At 41.1% G+C, this 18,084-nt stretch overlaps 1 protein-coding gene across 3 annotated transcripts in view; it reads right to left on the bottom strand.

Annotated features, from left to right (window-relative positions):
- LRRC8D (leucine rich repeat containing 8 VRAC subunit D) overlaps nucleotides 1–18,084 on the bottom strand; it is a 241,895-nt gene that overhangs the window by 148,007 nt on the left and 75,804 nt on the right. The window contains exon 1 of one of the 3 annotated variants that reach the window (XM_085602151.1): nucleotides 11,994–12,017. The exons of the other annotated variants lie outside the window; for them this stretch is intronic. The gene's annotated coding sequence lies outside the window, so the exon portion shown is untranslated. Of the gene's footprint in view, nucleotides 1–11,993; nucleotides 12,018–18,084 lie in introns of those variants that run through there. 3 annotated transcript variants of the gene reach the window in all.

The raw sequence follows: 18,084 nt of genomic DNA, 5'->3' as shown, positions 1-18,084 counted from the left end.
CTGTAATCCACTACAGGGAACAATCCAATGGAGAATCATCTTCAAGTGTGCCAGAATCTCCGGGGATAGTTTCATCTCAGTAGTTCAATGAGGATTAGATTTAAAGTTTTTTCCAATCAAGCCGGTTTTGACATTGCTGGTAGCGATAATAGCTCTTCTTGAGAGCATGAAGTGGAATTTGGGATTACATCTGCTCGTAGCACGCTCTCATTAACTGGAGGTGTGAGCTTCGCCATATCCTACATATCTTTAGCCTGAACTCCTCCTTGCACTTTACTGCTTAGATCTTTCAAGGTCACTTTAGGCCCAGCTGGAAAGAACAAACGAGATGAAGTTTTGGCCATACTTGTAGCATTAGCATTAATCCCCTCATTGGCCCCTGGATTCGCTGCTTTCACCGGATATTGCCAAGTGTATTGGCCCATATCGATCACATCAGAGGGCAGACTTAAAATTTGTGAATCCTTGGACGCCTGGCAGTCTTCCCTGCAGTCAGGGCTAAGAATTGATTTGCTAGAGGAGTTTAAAGGTATGGAAATAGATGGAGACATATCTTCTGTTATCATAGATCGCTGCATAGCCACAGGAGGGAGATCGCCCCTCCCCAAACACTGAGCGAGTGAGCCCCGAATGTTAGCGGCTTTAGCGCTCTTTGTTGCAAGGTTTTCATTGATGTATCCAGCGTATCCTGTGAAATACATTTAATTGGCGCTCTTTGTAGTGATTTTTCTTAGGAAATTTCCCTCTGAGACATAATCTAGTGCTTTGGGGCAGGGGTTTCGGAGGTCGAGGCTGCACAGACCGCTTCCGCTCCCTTCACCTGCTACTACTCCACCTAAGGAGACACCTAGAGTGCCCCCTTAGGCAGCACAATTAGCACCTTCTTTGCTGCTGGGGTCTTAGTTGACTTGATTCTCATGAGCTATATGCACCTGAATCTTCTATGTTAATCAAGCCCCAGCTTACCTCACACTCCTGCTTTTCTTTTTTTTTTTTTTTTTAAAGAAGTATGGTCTTCCAAAGGCCCCCACCTCCCCCACTAATAGGTTGTAGATCCTAAACCCCAGAGATGCCTCGCACCCTACAGCTTGTATATAGCAGGTGGAAAGAGAGGGGAATCACTAACTGCTGCCTGAATCGACGTCTTCTCATCGGGCCATCTGAAGTCAGGCAGAGGCAAGTGCAGACTGCCAGCTGGGGTCTTTTCACTATTCTTTCCTCGAGCGTCGATCCAGCAAGCTCTGCCTAAAAGCACTGTATGACCCTGCCAATTAGGACCACAGGCTCTTCGCAAACTCTCTGTGGCACCACATTGCAGCCGGGGAGTGGTTCGTAGCGGAGAGTGGAGCAGCCTGCTGCTGTACGACCATTCAGCGCGTCCCTCACCCAGAAGCGGATTCAGCCGTGATGCATGACAGGAGCTCCCACACAGCCCTCCTGCTATTAAAAAAAAATACAAGTGAACAGTTGAGCCAAATTTCCGACTCCCTGCTGCAACTCACCTCAGGTATGACACACTTGGAGCAGAGGGTTGCTGCTCTGAAGGATTCAAACAATTATCAAATCGAAATTAGAATTAAAGACATAATGGAGCAAGAGGAGCAGCAGCTCAAGCTCGATGATGCATAGTATAGATCCAGACGGGCAAATCTAAGATTTGTTTGAATTCCAGAGGATCATGAGGCAGGACAAACAGTCATCTCACTAGTCTCTGATCTGATACTTAAGCATGTTGTCACAGAGAATGAATCAGAAGGGCTGGACTTAACCATCACCTGTGCTCATCGAGTCCCACCTACTCGCCCGCTAATGGCAAATATCCTAGAACAATCCTAGTAAATTTTGGGAACTTTCGTGCTAAAGAGCGAATCCTGCGCTATAAGACAGAAATCATCTGCTACTTCTGAGAACTTTTCATTCCGCATATTTTAGGACATGTCTAAATGTAGTGGCACGTCAACGCAAAGAGTTTGTTGCTCTTATTGATGATTTCAAGCGCCATTGGGCCCCAGCGGGCATTTTGCAGCAGTCAAAAAAGGTAAATTTATATAATCAAGAGCAAGCTAGGGTCATGATTAACGCGCATATGTCAGGGAAAATTGCAAATAGTTGGGGCACTCGCCAAGGCTGTCCGATCTCCCTGGTTCTTTTTGCACTATTAATTGAACTGTTAGCCTTATCTCTTAATCAAATTGAACCCTGGTTCTCTGTGCTCCCAAACTTAAATTGCTTGCGGATGACTTGATCCTGTCCTTGATTGTCGAGGAAAATATCAAACAACCTTTGATAGAATTCAAGCCTTTTCCGAACTGGGGAGGTATAGAATAAACCAGCTAAAATCAGAAATGTTGCTCTTCAATGCCTCCATCTCCATATTACCTAGTGAAATACAACATCAGGTGCAAGCCGTCCGTCCTATCAGATACTTAGGTATTTTTATCTTACTCAACTTTTCTGATCTTTATCAACTTAACTACCTACTTTGGTGAAAGCTCAGATATTACTATCGCAATGGCAGCTATATCCACTTTCTATCATTGGGCGAATAGCTCTTATTAAAATTATGATTTTACCTCTTTTGCTTTTTATCTTCACCAATGTTATTATAAAAGTTCCCACGAAATTCTTTTTAGAAATTGATCAGATGTTGCGGCATTTCATTTGGTCAGGTAAAAGCCTCGGACCAAGCTAGAAACCTTACAATTACCAATTGATGAAGGTGGTCTAGCAACCCCACATTTCAAGAAATATCTTCAAGCATTTTTTTTTAGATTGGTGTGTGAGGGCAGCAACCTCTAAAAATCCCACGACAAATTTTTATCTTAACTTTATGTTATGCGAGGCAAGTATCAAGCTCTTCCCCTTTCACAATATTCTTAAGCTCCCAAAACGATGTAGGTACAAATTTCCCTTGGTAATACCATGGAGATTTAACCAACTGACGGAGATCTACGATTCCCCCCCAATTTCACCCTGATATTCTAACGATCTATCAGAAACCAATTCCCACTTAATTTCGACCCTAGTGGCAAAATCGCAGAGTCTGTAAAAATGGAAATCGAGAGAAGCTCCCTCTCATTAACAGTGGGTAGTTAAGATGCAGCAGCTTAAAAGGGAAGAGCGCTATTCTTTGCGGATTGGGGCGATCTCCAAATTTCTGAAAATATGGGAAGTGGAAGGTAGGATGGGTTAGTACCTGGAATTAACTCCTGGTAGATTGAGCCCTAATAACATCAGGATAATTAAAATAAATAAAAATATATATATAAGAAATGATAAACAAAAAGGTTCAAATAATTTATTAATGGGGTTTTTAGGTGTCTGGTCAGGTCTTCGCTTATTCACATTTTTTTTAAACAGATATTCTGGTAACACTAATCAGGATTTTCAGAATGCTCTATGAAATAATGTGCAAAGTTAAGCTGTTGTGTTTTACCATGGGCAAATGAAATGAATTACCCTATGGCTTTTTTTGCTTAAAAAGGGGGTAAGATTATTTTTTTGCTGTTGTGTCTTTCTTAACTAAATGCTTACTTCATAATAATTTACTACTTGGCTGTGTGGTGCAAGAGGAATCATGCTGTAACCTATTCATTCTTATTTAATGCTCGTTTTTCTACCTGCTTGAAATCTAAATAAAAAATTACCACTATAAAAAGTGTGCCAGAATATCCAGGCAGTTGATCAAGACAAAAAGCATGGGCCCGGGAGCTCCAGTAGTGCTCAAAACACGCGCTGCACTGGTGCATGTCTGCAACTACCTGCCCACTTTTGTGTGTGGCAATGTCTATCAGCGGGTATCATGAGCCTCAAGGAGCCTTGTGGACACTTTCAGACTGGCATATAGGGCAATCAGGAAATGCCTGATGGGCTGGTCTGACTGGTCAGTGTGTGGGTTGCTATTTTGCGGTCTGTGGGCCTCTTTTATAGTCTGGTGGGCCAGTTTTTACTTTTGATTCCCCCAGTACTGCCACAAACATGGCCCGCAGTAAGCACAAATGCATGAAGTCTTTGCTATTTTGTAAAACATCTATAAAACTGTCTATACAAGTTCGAAAGGGCCCCTAATTGCAAAATGGGGGTCACCTTTTTAGCTCTTAGATTCACTAATATGGTCAATTTCATTTTGGTGCGCGGGTCTATTTTTTGTCCTACTCTGCCCCCGCCAGTGGATTGTCAAGCAGCCTTCAAGCTAATCATTTTCCACAATTCTACAGCACGAAAGGTGATTGAGTGTGATCCAAATCCTCATGTTTTACTCATGGCTTTAATGTCTTCATTGATCCCGGTTGGAGCAATAATCATATTTAAAATGTGGACACTGGTTTGTGAACGTCTTTAGTAAAAATGCACTGACATTCTCCATATCAACTGTTTAAGGATATAACATACATATGGTTATGTACCACAAGCAATGGCAAGCCAATAGGCCTCGCCTTTGAGACCTATTTGGTTTGCCAATGCAGTCTGGCAATGCTGTACAGCAATGGTAAAAAGCAAAATGTATCTTACCAATGCTGTGCAGCATCGGCAAATGAGGGGGGAAAAAGCTAAGCATGCTCTAAATGCAAGCAGAAGAAAGGTACAAGTTAGCCAATCAATTCCAACAATGGGCTAATGCGACTAGGCAACTGTGTTACAACAAAGGAGCACCAGGTTTGTATCCTAGCCCACACACTGATACTTTGTGGTTGCTTTCGACTCAGTTTTCTAGTCTGACAATATCTGCTCCGGTGTCCATACTGGCTTCTAAAATAATGGGTCTAAGAGTTAGTTGCACTGCACACCATTTATATTTGCTGTAAAACGTGCACAGTATAACCAGGTTTACTAAAGTGGCCTGAACTAAGATGGTAAGGGAGAGATGGCAGGGACAGATCAACAAAGGCAACGAAAGGAGGGTGGGTGAGGGCAAGTAGACGGACATGGAATGATCATGGAGGGAGGAGACGTACACAATGAAAATCACAGAAGACACTCTGGTAGAGTACTTATAGACACAGAAAAAGTAGAACCTAAAAAATGAGCAGTGGAAGGACACAAATAACACCTCCGTGCTCCTGGGGATGGACAAATACCCGAAGTAGTAAGGGTAGAGCATCTGACCAATAGGAAGCAAGCAAAAGAGAGACAATGAAGCCAACCAATGGAAAGCAATTGGCAGTCTTTAAGCCCACTAAAAGAAAACAAAAGTTCTAAAAGAGGAGATACATGTACAGTTTAGGCGAGACTCAAAACCCATATAGGTCAGTCTAGACTGCATGGTTTTAACAGTAAGTTAATACAAGAGTTACAAACAATTTAAAGATAACTCTAGTTAGAAAACACGTTCAACATATTTTACAATCTATTATGAAAAGTTAAATATAAGACATATAAGGTGATCTAAATATTTTGTCAAAGAAGAATGTAATCTATAAACAATTTGTTACAGAAGTTGTGATCACATCTTGATCACAGAGCTCCAACACATTTCTGTAAATGTGCTGAAAAGTGTGGATATTTTCTACGAATTTTATCAATTTTGCACCCAGTATGCTCACTGAGAGCCAGTCTAATATGGCAATCATCTACCACTACAGTTTAACAATGTTTTTGCCATCAGTAGGCATCTGACAATCCAATCGATTTGAGCATTGCTAATCATTGGCTATGCTGAGTCACTGCTGAACATGATAACTAACTTGGGTAAATTAATGTTGAGAGGTTGTCAAATGAACTTTTTGAGCCATTTCTATCTACCAATGGAAACATTTTCTGGTAAATTTTAGTAGTTCATAAATAAATGCATTAGATTGGCACCTGGGGTGTTACATCTTCAGCAGTCATATTTCCCCACAAGACTTAATTTGAAGTATGCGTGGTGTGCTTTAGAACCTCAATAAAATTTGCTGCTGGATACAAATCAGTTGCATATTAATGCTTGTTTTCCAAACAGACAAACAGTTGACGCAATGGCATAGTTTATTTCCTTTTCCTAGTCTTTTTTTATGTTTCTCCAGTAGCTGACATCTTTAAGTTGTTATGATTTTATAAATATTATCACCACCTCACTCACCCTCCCATTCTCCTTTAACTATGTTTCTCCAGAGCGCATCAGGCACAAAATGGGAGCATTGGTGATGCCCTGGATGTTGTTGCACTGAACGTTTGTGTGTGTTTTGAGCCCACTTTGTGCCCTTATTTATATTTATTGCAATATTCAGAGTTACATCAACATATGAATCAAAAGCACATTAAAAACCAAAACCATCCTCCCATCCAGTTCTATTATATTAGTTCATCAGTTATTTAGTGAGCAACTCTTTCCCAGAAAATACGCATTGCATGTCCAACCCACAAACCCCATCAATTTCTCATTTTCCAATAGTTTGATGGTCACAGTTCAAGGAGTCTGTTATTGGGAGGATCAATCATGTTTAGTAAGTATTTCACTCCAAATTACTAAGTCCCTGTGGTTTTTTTTGTCTCTCCTTCTAAGCTTTGTGTTGTTTATCTGCAACTGCCCACTCCATTAAGTCTGATTTCCAGCCCTTTATTTCTGGGGCCCTGGATGCCACCCAATGTATAGCAATCCGGAGTCTTGCCAGTACCTTACTGAGTGCCATAATTCGGATTTTAATTATTAAAATGCTTTCGTTGTGACATTATACCCAATAAACACATTTAGATAGAGCCTTCCAATTTCAGCCCCACCAAGTGTGATACAGTTCTCACCACCTCTCCACAGAAGCCCACAATCCGCGGTCAAGGCCATGTCATGTGCAGGAATCAGCAGAGGGTAGCCCACATCTTTCGCATGCAGTGAGACTGCGAGGCTAAATTTTAGTCAGTTTATTTAGGGTCATGTATGTTCTGTGCGAGAAATGAAACTGCATCAGCTTACATTTTGCATTAGGGGACATCGGATTGATCTGTCCCCATGCTCTTTTCCACTCCCTAGTTATTAACTCATCTGGGCAGTCAGCACACCACCAGTCTCTGGCTCGGTCTATCTTACCACGCTTATCAGTTACTAAAGCTACATTAAGTGCGTTATCACTTGTCTGCAACCAACCAGCTACAGTATCTGTTGCCTGACAGCATGTTCTTGTGGTTTGTTTGTAAATGTGTTCCAAATCAATGGCAGTGTGCGCTAATAGCATAATGTAGGAACTGTCCCAATTCCAATCCAAACTGCTCCTGTGCTTGTGTGAAAGACAGGAACCTATTACTGCGGTATAGGTCTCCAACTTGTTCGCAGCCCCCGCATAGTGCAGGTTATATCTTTCTGCATATTATAAATTGGTTTCAATACCCATAACAGCATTCTGTTTGTAAAAAGATCTATGCAATAGTTTCAGAACACCTTCTACCATAAGTCTGCGATCAAGGCAATAAGATACAGAGAATCTCTAGAGACCGCCCTTTTCCATCATACACTTCCAGCAGACTACAGAATTAATGTGCATCCGACTCCTCTTGGTTAGTGCTGATCCTCCCCATGATGGCAGCCTCTATTGGCTTTGCCAATGCCAGATGATTTTAAAATATGCCAGCACTGGAAACGCCAAAGGCTTTGACCAGCCATGTTAAATGTAGAGAAAACACAGTACAAAAATGATGGTTTTGTAGATTTTCAAGATGGGCAGCGTGTTGCACGTAATGTTCATTGCATCATGACATTACATCAGGAAGTGTGGCAGCCATCTTCAAAGTACATGGAACACTGTTTCCTATAATTTCAGGATGATTGTCAGTGTGGTAATGCAATGTGACAATACAATGCATGCTGTGTGACAACATAGTGATAATCTTGAAAGTATACAAAACAGGTTTTGATACTTTTGACATGGCTGGTCGCAACTTTTGGCTTTGCTAATGGCAGTGCATATGAAAAGCCTCCAGTATTATAGCATCGCCTATACAGCATAGGCAAAGCGAGACTGATTGGTTTTGCCAATGATTGTTCCGTCTTGAGTTCTAGTGTTTTTTTCACTTTTTTGATTTTGTGTTCAAGTAAAAAAAAAATATATATATAATTATTACAAAATATACACTGGAGCCAGGAATCTGTGCTCCCTTTGACAAAACTGGCCGGGGAGGAGGGCAGAAACACATTCAACAAGCTGAGATTATTATTTTTTTTTAAATAAACTAATATACACTGCAACCAGGAGTCTGTTTCCTTAGGCAATAATTAAAAAAACATTTGAAAAAAAGCATTCAACAAGCTAAGAGATCGTTTTAAAAAAAAAATAAACAATTAACATGCTTCCTGTTTTCACTGTAATCTACTGAACTGAATGACGTGCTAAGATTTCACAAAGGACTGAACTTTGAAACTGCCATTGACTTCAAAGCGGCGATATTTGCTGTATTGCTCTAAACCGAAATTATCTTCTCTCTAAAAATACAGTTTTCTGTAATTAACAAGGTGAGTTAAAACAATATTCCTCTAGGTATTGTAAATTGCAGCCTAATCGAGAAGGTAATTACAGCCCATGGCGATAACACGACTGTACTCATTATTTCAGAAATATTTAATGTACACGTTGGTTTATAATTTCCAATGGAAATATAGCAACAGAAGACGAGATCCTCGCCAAGTAATTACAGTGGTGCAGACCTAAAACTCTACTGTCATTCTTAACACTGAAAGTAATAGCAACCGAGCACTCATAGGCAAAATGAAAAATCGTGGGAGGGGTCTATCTCATATAAAGCGAGTGCTGGAAGTACTATTCTTCGACACATGGTTACTGGAACTAAAAAAGAAAGTGCTACACTTGGTTGGAAATGTAGCAGCATTTGCAGACATATTTAAAGTGATTATAGAGCACAGAAGAACACGACACAATAACAGAAAGCAAAATAATGTAACCGTATGCAAGACCAAAATCCAGTACAAAACAACACAATGATGCAGCACAAAACAATGCAAAAAAACAACGCATAACCACAACAAACTGCAACACAAATACACACAAATATTCTTGTCATATCTTGAGTTTTTGACAAGATTTCCCTCTTTTACTTATGCAAATGTATGTATTTAATATAATTGTTGTCTTTAATAGCATAGCAAAAATAAGTATCTCCACAAGGACTTCATTTATTATATTGCATTGGACGGTACACTTTAACGATCTACTTGACGGATTCAGCAAAAAAAAGGAGGGGGGCAGGGGTTAATCGGAAAAGTAGGTTAAGCGAGCCATAAACACTGCTATTTGTATTAGGGGTTGAGGGGGAGACCATGCAGCCAGTTACCTGAGAGTTATGTTAATTGTATTGCAAATGCCAACTGTTTGCATAACATAACTTAACATAACATAACATAGCATAGTCCTGAAGTGCAATCATGGGTGAGAAAAACAAAACTCCTTGTCAAAGGTCCCAGACTTGCGGGTCTTTTTGCCTCTGGGGGGGGGCATATATCTCGAAGGTTCAGTGGGACAGTGTTCCAAGTAGAGGAAGGGTCTAGGGAGACAAGAGGAGTTGAGACTCAGATTCAGGGTCCTACCTACATGAGTTTGGCGAGGAGTAGCAAGCACTGGACTGCAGAGCACCAAGTTACTTGAAAGAGCACAAACAGTGACACCACTTGGGCTATTTCTTGGTGCCCCATTAAAAAAAGAACATTCAAGACCCTTCTATTTTGCATGTGACAAATCTTCACAGGAAGGGACATGACAGAAATTAACACCAGATGACCATGAAGTCTCTTTGGCGACCAAAGTAAGCAAAATGGATAAAAAGATAAATAACTGTAATAAAACAAGAACACGCACGTTCAGGCTCTATTAACATTACATTAGTCACACTGGAAGGAAAAGCTAAGCGCAGGCCTCTCTGTAACCGTTATCTTTACTTCACTGTTCATTTGTTTTTTCTAGACTAGTACACAATTAAAATTCCAAGATAGATTTTCACCGACACAATATTGATAATAGGCAGTGCCCAGGGATCCCCTGCAAAATAAGATGTGCAGTATAGAAGACTTTTATCCCGAAATATATGAAAGTAACAACCCATAGAGGAAAATATCTTGAAAGGATCACTCCGCTCACTAAAATCTAAGCAACCGGTCCAGTGACAAAGCGGAGCCCTGAAAAACATTTTTTTTTTTTTGCTTGAACGTTTTTATTAAACACAGTAGGGCCTAGTAAAAGTACAGCATAATGCTGCACAAGCAGAGCATATGGATTGAGAGTACAGAATTAATACAATGTCACTGCAGGGAGATTGTGTAATAGGAAACAACTGAGCTAATGTAAATTTTCTAAATATAAAAAAGAAAATATGTAAAAGGAATAAGTGTTAGACTTGTCAGCCTTAGGGTAGTCTTCCCCCAAACGTTTTGCCTTACTTCTCAATTTTTGCTGGTCTCGTTTATGTTTACCTTACACCTGCTATCCAGTGCTTAAGTGTGTGTACTGTCTCCTTAGAGCATGGTGAAATGAGCTTACACCCAATTGGCACGTTTAATTTACTTTTAAGTCCATAGTAAAAGGGAACTACATGTGCCCAGGGACTAAAAATTAAATGCTAATAGTGGGAATTAAGGAGTAGTTAAGAACACCTCAAGGTGTGAGCATTAACGTACCTCTGTTGCACCAACAGGTTCCGGCCCTTAAGGACCCTAACCTGGTCTTGGGCATTTGTGAGGGCTCTCACAAGGATCCCTAAGCTAGGCAGAGAACCTCCTACTTAAGGGCAGAAACATGTTGGCACAACAGGGCAAATAATGGACATTGTACCCAGAAACTTCCTCTGATTATAGGTTTCAGCATTTTTATCCCACCTAATAAAGTATTCTTTGTGGTCTACCTTGAGGTATTCTTAGCTAATTACAATTGGATTCCTGGAAGATTATCCAAAAACCTCATTTTTAAGGCCTCCCTCAAAAATAATCTCTTGAGGTTGAGTCCGCCCAGGTAGTACCAGGGTTGGATAAGGTGGCCGATGATGAAGCATACCACATTACGTAGGTGAGACCACCTCCTCTAATGTCTTAAATGCTCTAAGGTATAGCTGTCACCCAGTACAGGTAGGTACTACCATACAAATGTAGGGCACAAGTTACCCCTCCTCCTCTCCTGCAGGTCACTGCATCAACCTTGTGATGTGATACAATTCTGAAAATGCCACTTTTAGAAAGTTGGCATTTTCTTGTCCCAAACAATTGGCGCCTGCAACCTGTAACCTGGGTCACATGACTAGGTGTAGCTAACAGTTGGTCTTTGTGTATTGTTCTCAGACAGTGAGACAAAGGGGAATGGTAGCTGACAGAATGTGGCATATCTGACCTGATGAGGGGTAAGAGCTATCACCTACCACCAGTGCTTAACTTGTTAAAAAAATAAGTGCCAGGACTCTGGTCAGGAGGCCACTGCAGCGTCCACCACACATTGTCCATGCCAGCACTGCCAGTAATAGTAATAACACAGCTACTAGCCATCACACTCTTGCAAGTGTGACTGTTCGGACTATTTCTGGCCCCCCAAAGCTATAAGAATGTCCCAAGCGTCAGTGCTGACAATTAAATGCCAGTGCTGAGCACCGGAAACCACCAGCTCAAATTAAGCACTGCCTACCACACTTCCACATCACAGAGGTACTGACCAGCACAATCACAAAGGGTTTTGACACTAGTCTTTTGTGACCCCGGACAAGCGGGTGCCAAGGCAGAGAAGCAGGAAACTCCAAAGACCTTTGGGGTGGAAACCTCCAGAAGCTTCTCCTATTTATAAGTGGGCACCAGGTATAAATAGTAGACTGTCAGACTCATCTCTTCAGTACACCTCTGGACTTGTGGAGGCTTAGAAGAACTGCTCTGGTGCTCTGTCAGAAGGACTGTTACTCTGTTGCCCTGCTGCCTCCGTGAGTAGGTATGGGCCTGCCTCTTGATCCCAGGACCACCAGAGTGACTCCAAAGACTAGTTGGCTGCCCTCTTGATCATATTAAGCCTCAGGGAAAGAAAAGGCTTCAACAATCTTGAACGCAGTACCTTGACTCTACTTGCTGTGAGTCTTGTCCTCCAAGTGGTGTCAACCCAGTCCTGGACCCTTTGAATTGGGCATGAAGGTGCTCTGCCAGCACAGCTTTTGTCCTCTAAGCAGAACCGACGCAGCCGCATCGGAACCACCGCAGCGCGAAGCATTCAGGACCTCACATCTTCAACGGCGTCCTCAATGACATCGCAGTACTCTGCATCACAGCCTCACAGCTGGGCACCTGAAATGATCCGCAAACCAGGATTTTAGGTACTTTGTTCAGCGGGCCTAACTTGGTCCCTGTATCCTGCCTGCGCTGCTTTGCAGTCGGCCTGAAGTTATGACTTTTTCCAGTCAGACATGACCAGATAAGCACAGTTGATGCTTTGTGCTTCTAGGCACTATTTTCACGTAAACCCTTAAAATTGCATTTCTCCGGTTCCTCTGACTGGATTTTATTTTGTTTTGACCTCAGATAATTTATTAAATTTTACTCTATTTTTCTAAATTGGAGTGTGATTCTTCTTGTGTTGTATGTTCACTTTATTCCAGCTTGAAGTGCTGCATAAATACTTTACACATTGCCTCTAACTTAAGCCTGTCTGCTTTGTGCCAAGCTACTAGAGGTAAGCACAGGTTAATTTGGGGGGTTGCTTGTGACTACACCCTAACAGAAATTGTAGTTGCTGCTTGAGTAGGGTTTCACCCCACACAAACATTCATCCAATTTCCAACATGCATTGTGGCAAAAGAGTGAGAAGTAGATTGTACATACAAATAATTCAGGTGAAAATTACAGAGAAACTAAAAATCTCTAGATTATTCTCATAGAGTAGTCCACTGGTAAATTGGGAGGGTTTAGAACCTGTGTGTTTAAAGTGAGGGTATGCAGTAGATTTAAGGGATTTCCAGATCAATGTGCTGGATTAGGGGGGGTATTCCTTCAAACAGTCTTTGAATAGGGGCAGAGATACACTCTAAATTTAGTTTCAAAGTAATGTTGCACTCTACACTTGTCCTTAAAAGAGAGGAACACCTCATATTAAACACTGTGTGAGCCACAAGCTACGCTCACAAAAGATCTCTAGTAGCTGGAAACCCAACTTAAGACATTTAGTATAAAGCCAGATATTAAGGGCACTATGGACATTAATAAAATACACAAATGTGTTCTTCAAATCCTCCAAAGAACAACAAGCCTATAATAGACAAAAGCAAGTACTAAATAGAAAAATATTCTACATTCACAGTAAATCCAGGGTAGTGCTTTCACCTTGAATTACCACTTGACATGTATTTTATAGTCATAGCAAGAATATTTATGTCAAGGTCAATACAACCTAAAGCAATGAATACAACCAGAAACGACTTCCAATCACAAAGATGATGTCACAAACTCTTTTGAAAGTGCCAGCTCACAGTTTTACCTGAATCAGAAAAAATAAATGGCAGGTATTTTTATACGCAGCATTGGAATCCTGATAAGCGCCCATATCAGTCACATATTTGCATAATTCCTTCTGTACAATTACAGCCTATAAAAATTAACAATAACATTTATTTAGAAAAATATTTTCATAAAAGGATAAAAGGATGGGAGCTCCCTCAATGGATCAGATGCAGAAAAAAGCATGCCAATCACATTAAGTGATGTTTTGTGTGTTATGTAGTCCACCCGCGCATTCGGAGCTTCTTCGTACATTTCAAGCAAGTGGATCGACTGATAACACAAACATTTTTAGCGATAGGCAGCAGCTCTGACGAGAGCCCCTCTGAACCATCTGAGATTTCTGGCCCCTTCCGCACAGTTGGTATGAAATAGAATAATTTCATCCATCCCTGGACTTGGTCTCCCAAGTTGTTTTGCTTTAACACTGCATGTATAAAGTCTCATCCAATGAAATCTAAAAGCCTTTCGGCATCTATAGAGGCTACCATTATGTGCGTTTCATGCTGAGTGAGACTGTTTAATACATTAAAAAACGTCCACAAATTTCGAAAGGTGCTTCTGCCAGTAAGAGAACACATCTGCTCTGGGTGTACCAGATCTAGAATACTATCATCAATTTAGTTACCAAGACCTTCCCCCATGTGTGTTCAACATGGAAAGTGGGCCATATGAGACTATATTTAGATACACCATGACCAGGACCTCCCTGGTTGAGGCAGGCAGAGACCCTGTCTCAGAGGCATTGTAAAGTTATCCCAGATGCAGTTCAACAGCCAGGCCCATAAAAAGTGGCATAAAATTTTGCCGGGAGCCCTCAATGTCCAAAGTCTTCCTGTTGTTCAATAATTTAATGAGGATTTTTTTAAATATCTACTAGAGTAAGAGGGGCATCTAGGCCATCTCTTCTCTCTCGGGGGTTAAGGGCGGTAGTTGTACCTCCATCATAAAATATTGGAGCTCCTCAGCATTATTGTGCTGGGTATAGTTTTCCAGGAAGCCTAATTTATCTAAGTTAGGGTGTATACTACCTGGCCTTCTGGGTTGCGTGTTGCTGTAATTGGTGGTCTGTTGCCACTTCATTTTTACTAAATGTGCAATCATTCAGTCGATTTTGTCACCGTTCCCATATGTATAATCTCGGTGGTCCAAGCATCTCAGGTATTTGGGTACATAATTCCTTGAGGTACAGCAGAGCAACATTCAGGGTATTGTCTAGTGTTTCCTGTATTTCCTGCTGTCTTATTGTGTCATGTACTGTTGTCAGTTACCTTAACCACACCGGTCTGACCGGCATACAGTTTTAAAGCATGTACCCCCTCAATACTACTCTAAAACATTCCCATGTTATTCCATAGTCGGCGACCGATTCCTGATTATCATAAAGTAATTACGGACAATGATTTTGACTGCTTCTCGCAAACCATCTGCTGTAGAGCCTGTTATTGTAACTTCCAAGTCTGTGCATCCGTCGTTCACCTGCCCCATTTTAGTATCAGATCACTTATTGCTATTATTTTCACTATTTTACCAAGATATACAATGTTAACAGTTAGACTTGTTAAATGTGAAGATGTCATAAACATATCTAGTCAAGTGTGTCAAGGATGTAAGAAAGAATAGCACAAAGTATTTTCTGCCTAATAGGAGAGTATCTCAGCAGGAATCTCTTAAATACCAGTTATCTTTGCAGAAATAATTGGCTAATTTGGTGCTAGCTGCTCCAGTCAGTAGTAGGAACGCACTACACTAGGCACGCACTCAAAATAGCCACCACATATGAACAGAACACACGCTTTAAGCAATAGACGTAGCCACAGATTATTTAAAAGTGAAAAAGCGCTATATTGGTTACATACAAACCCATCAGTGTCCTGGAATCCCCATCAAGCATACCTTTAAATTCCTTTTCAGTACCTCTCTCCTCTTATGTTAAGCAAGTATCTTGTGCCTCATGCTGGGACAATCCATACCACTAACATTTCACTTGATTACCCTGTGTGTGACATATTTGGTCATGTCCTATTGTGGGTAGCTATTTAGTAGTATTGCTAAAACCTTTTAGGTGTAGGATACATCCCACACTCAAGCAGTCAACGATGAAGCCCAACTATACCACAGTAAGTTGTTTTTGGCCTACATATTTCCAATACACCACCATCCTTGGGCACTCCCTGGGTTGGGATTAACACAACTCGGTTTTTCTTTAGTCTGAAGTGGGTCTCCAGCACCACTGCTGGAATTCTCTTTAGTCAGATGGCCCCAAGATGTTCCAGTTGTACCACAGCACTCCTCAGGAAACTTGCTTCATGGAGTTACGGTAGCACTGCAAGTTATAATATGGATAAACAGAGAATGGAAGCCGTCAATGGGGAAGGGAGTAAAATCCCACCTTCACTTCATGATATTCAGACATGCACCCTCGCCCCACATACTCCCTGCTGTTATGGAGGGGATGTGGCAGCCTCCAATCCAAGGATGATTAATTGAATCAACATGTGTCAGGTGCAATACAATGGAGGCTAACAGGCTCAGACATTACGGACAGTCAGAAATGCCTAGGGCACTTGCTTTTTATCCCTCTATGTGAGGGTTTCAAGATCCCTAAAAAATGGTAGAAAACCTAAGGCACTGAAGAGATCCAAAGGTGACATTTGTTTTCAGCATACGAGTCATTTATTAGCAGGAGATACATGGAGACTTAAATCTCACTCGAGTCCTATGCAATATTTTGCTTCAGCGAAAACAAAAGCGAAGGGTGGTGTCACTGTATGCACACCACATAATGGATTCTCACTGCAGTCCTCCTTCTCGAACAAAGAGGGTTGCTTGCTCTTGTTCACCCAGCTAAGAAGAGGAATGGCAATTTCCCTGGTTGCTGTTTATTAAGCAAATGAGAGACAAGAAGGTTTGCTCAAACCAACTATCTGAAGGTCTGAGCTTAGAACTGAAGCCATTCACCATCGCCGAGGCGACTAGAAATTGGTTATTGACATCCACAGAGAAAACAGGACAAGGAAGTGGGGCATCATAGTGATTTTTTATGATGAGGGAAAGTTGTGACTTTTAAATGAGGGCTAGTTGATGCTTGGCATTCTTTGAACTAGGGAAAAACAGAACATTCTCACTATTCAGCAGTCATACGTCCTACTCCAGGACTGATGTGATGATAGTGGACCACACCTTATGTAGCTCCCTACAGGAGTCTAATAATGGCTTCATCATATTATCTGACACTGCACTCGATACTTCCAATCTAACCTACGGTGGAGGGTGTTTGGGTAGGCTTGGGATCCAGTGTGGCATCTTGACAATAGTCTTCCAAAGGACTTAGTGTCTAGACTAGTAATTCTAGCCCAAATTAAATAGATTTTTTCTTACATTTAAATTGCCTTTAACGTTACAGGGGAGTGTAATTTTTCAAAATTATGGGATTCCTACAAAGCAGTACTAAAAGGATCTTTTATTGTAGCGGCAGCTAGGCTAAAGAAAATTTAATAAAGTGTAATACACTCTAGTCAGGGCAAATCAAAAACATTACAAGACAAAGTGGGAAGGCTAATGGCATCCAAATTACAAAAGAAGCTGATCTAATCACTCATAACGGTCATAAGGGCAGCAAGCAGTATTAGACTAACACAAAAAAAGATAAATGAGATGCCTTTCAAATATATTACTAACAAATGATATGCTAAGGAGGTGATAGTGCTAGAAGAGGTGGCCAACTGTGTCTTGGAGAAGTTGTTAGGTCCCATCAGATGACCAGTGGCAAAGTCTAGACAGCGCAGACACTTTTGAGAAAGTGAGCTCAGACACTTCGGAGAAAGTGATTAACGTTGTCAATGATCAAAAGATAGGAAAAGCCCCAGAGTTGGAAGGTTTCCCTCCACACTTCTTTATAACACACTGGCTAGGACTGGCCATGGTGTTTAACTACTTCAATGTAGACCCTGTAACACCCTTAATGGCTAAGTGTCTATTCTGATAGAGGAAGGAAAAGATTCTGAAAATTGCAGAGCTAACAGCCCTGTATCACTCTTGAATTTTTAAGTTAAGGTGTTCATAGACACTGGCTTTATGCTTAGACGAGATCTAACTTCAACTGATTCATGCCAATCAACAGGGGTTTAAAATGCCAAACAGTTTTTACTGGCAAGGTGGTGAACAAACTCAGTGACACACATCTAGGAATGGTGTAACAGGCTATGATCATTTTTGGAATGGAGAAGAGAACAACTGGCATTAAAAGGTCTGAATGCTTTTTTGGAAATCTATGGGTACCAATCTTGACTATTTTGCGAAGGCTACAGAGGTCTCATATGTGCAAGGTATTTATAGAGGCATATAACAATGCCTTGAAGAGACAAAAATAACACTGGCCGAAACACCTCATTATTTGATGTAGATTGGAAGATGTAGTATTGGGGGGTTCACCCAGTTACATTAAGAGGTCAATAAGATTTATTGAAACAAAGATGGGTTAAATCAGGATCAAAACTCATATGAAAAGAGATCCAAGGACTTAAATATACAGTATGGAAAAGAAGATGGAGCCATGGTCACATTGAGAGGGCTGTTCAAGGCCACAAATACTTTCTCCTGAACACCTCTTGCTGTCAGCATGATTCACTCTGAATCATGCAGGTGCAAAGGGAGTC

The sequence above is a fragment of the Triturus cristatus genome, chromosome 4_2 (genome assembly GCF_964204655.1).
Source record: "Triturus cristatus chromosome 4_2, aTriCri1.1, whole genome shotgun sequence".
Taxonomy (NCBI): domain Eukaryota; kingdom Metazoa; phylum Chordata; class Amphibia; order Caudata; family Salamandridae; genus Triturus; species Triturus cristatus.
This window is presented reverse-complemented; position numbering and strand designations above follow the sequence as displayed.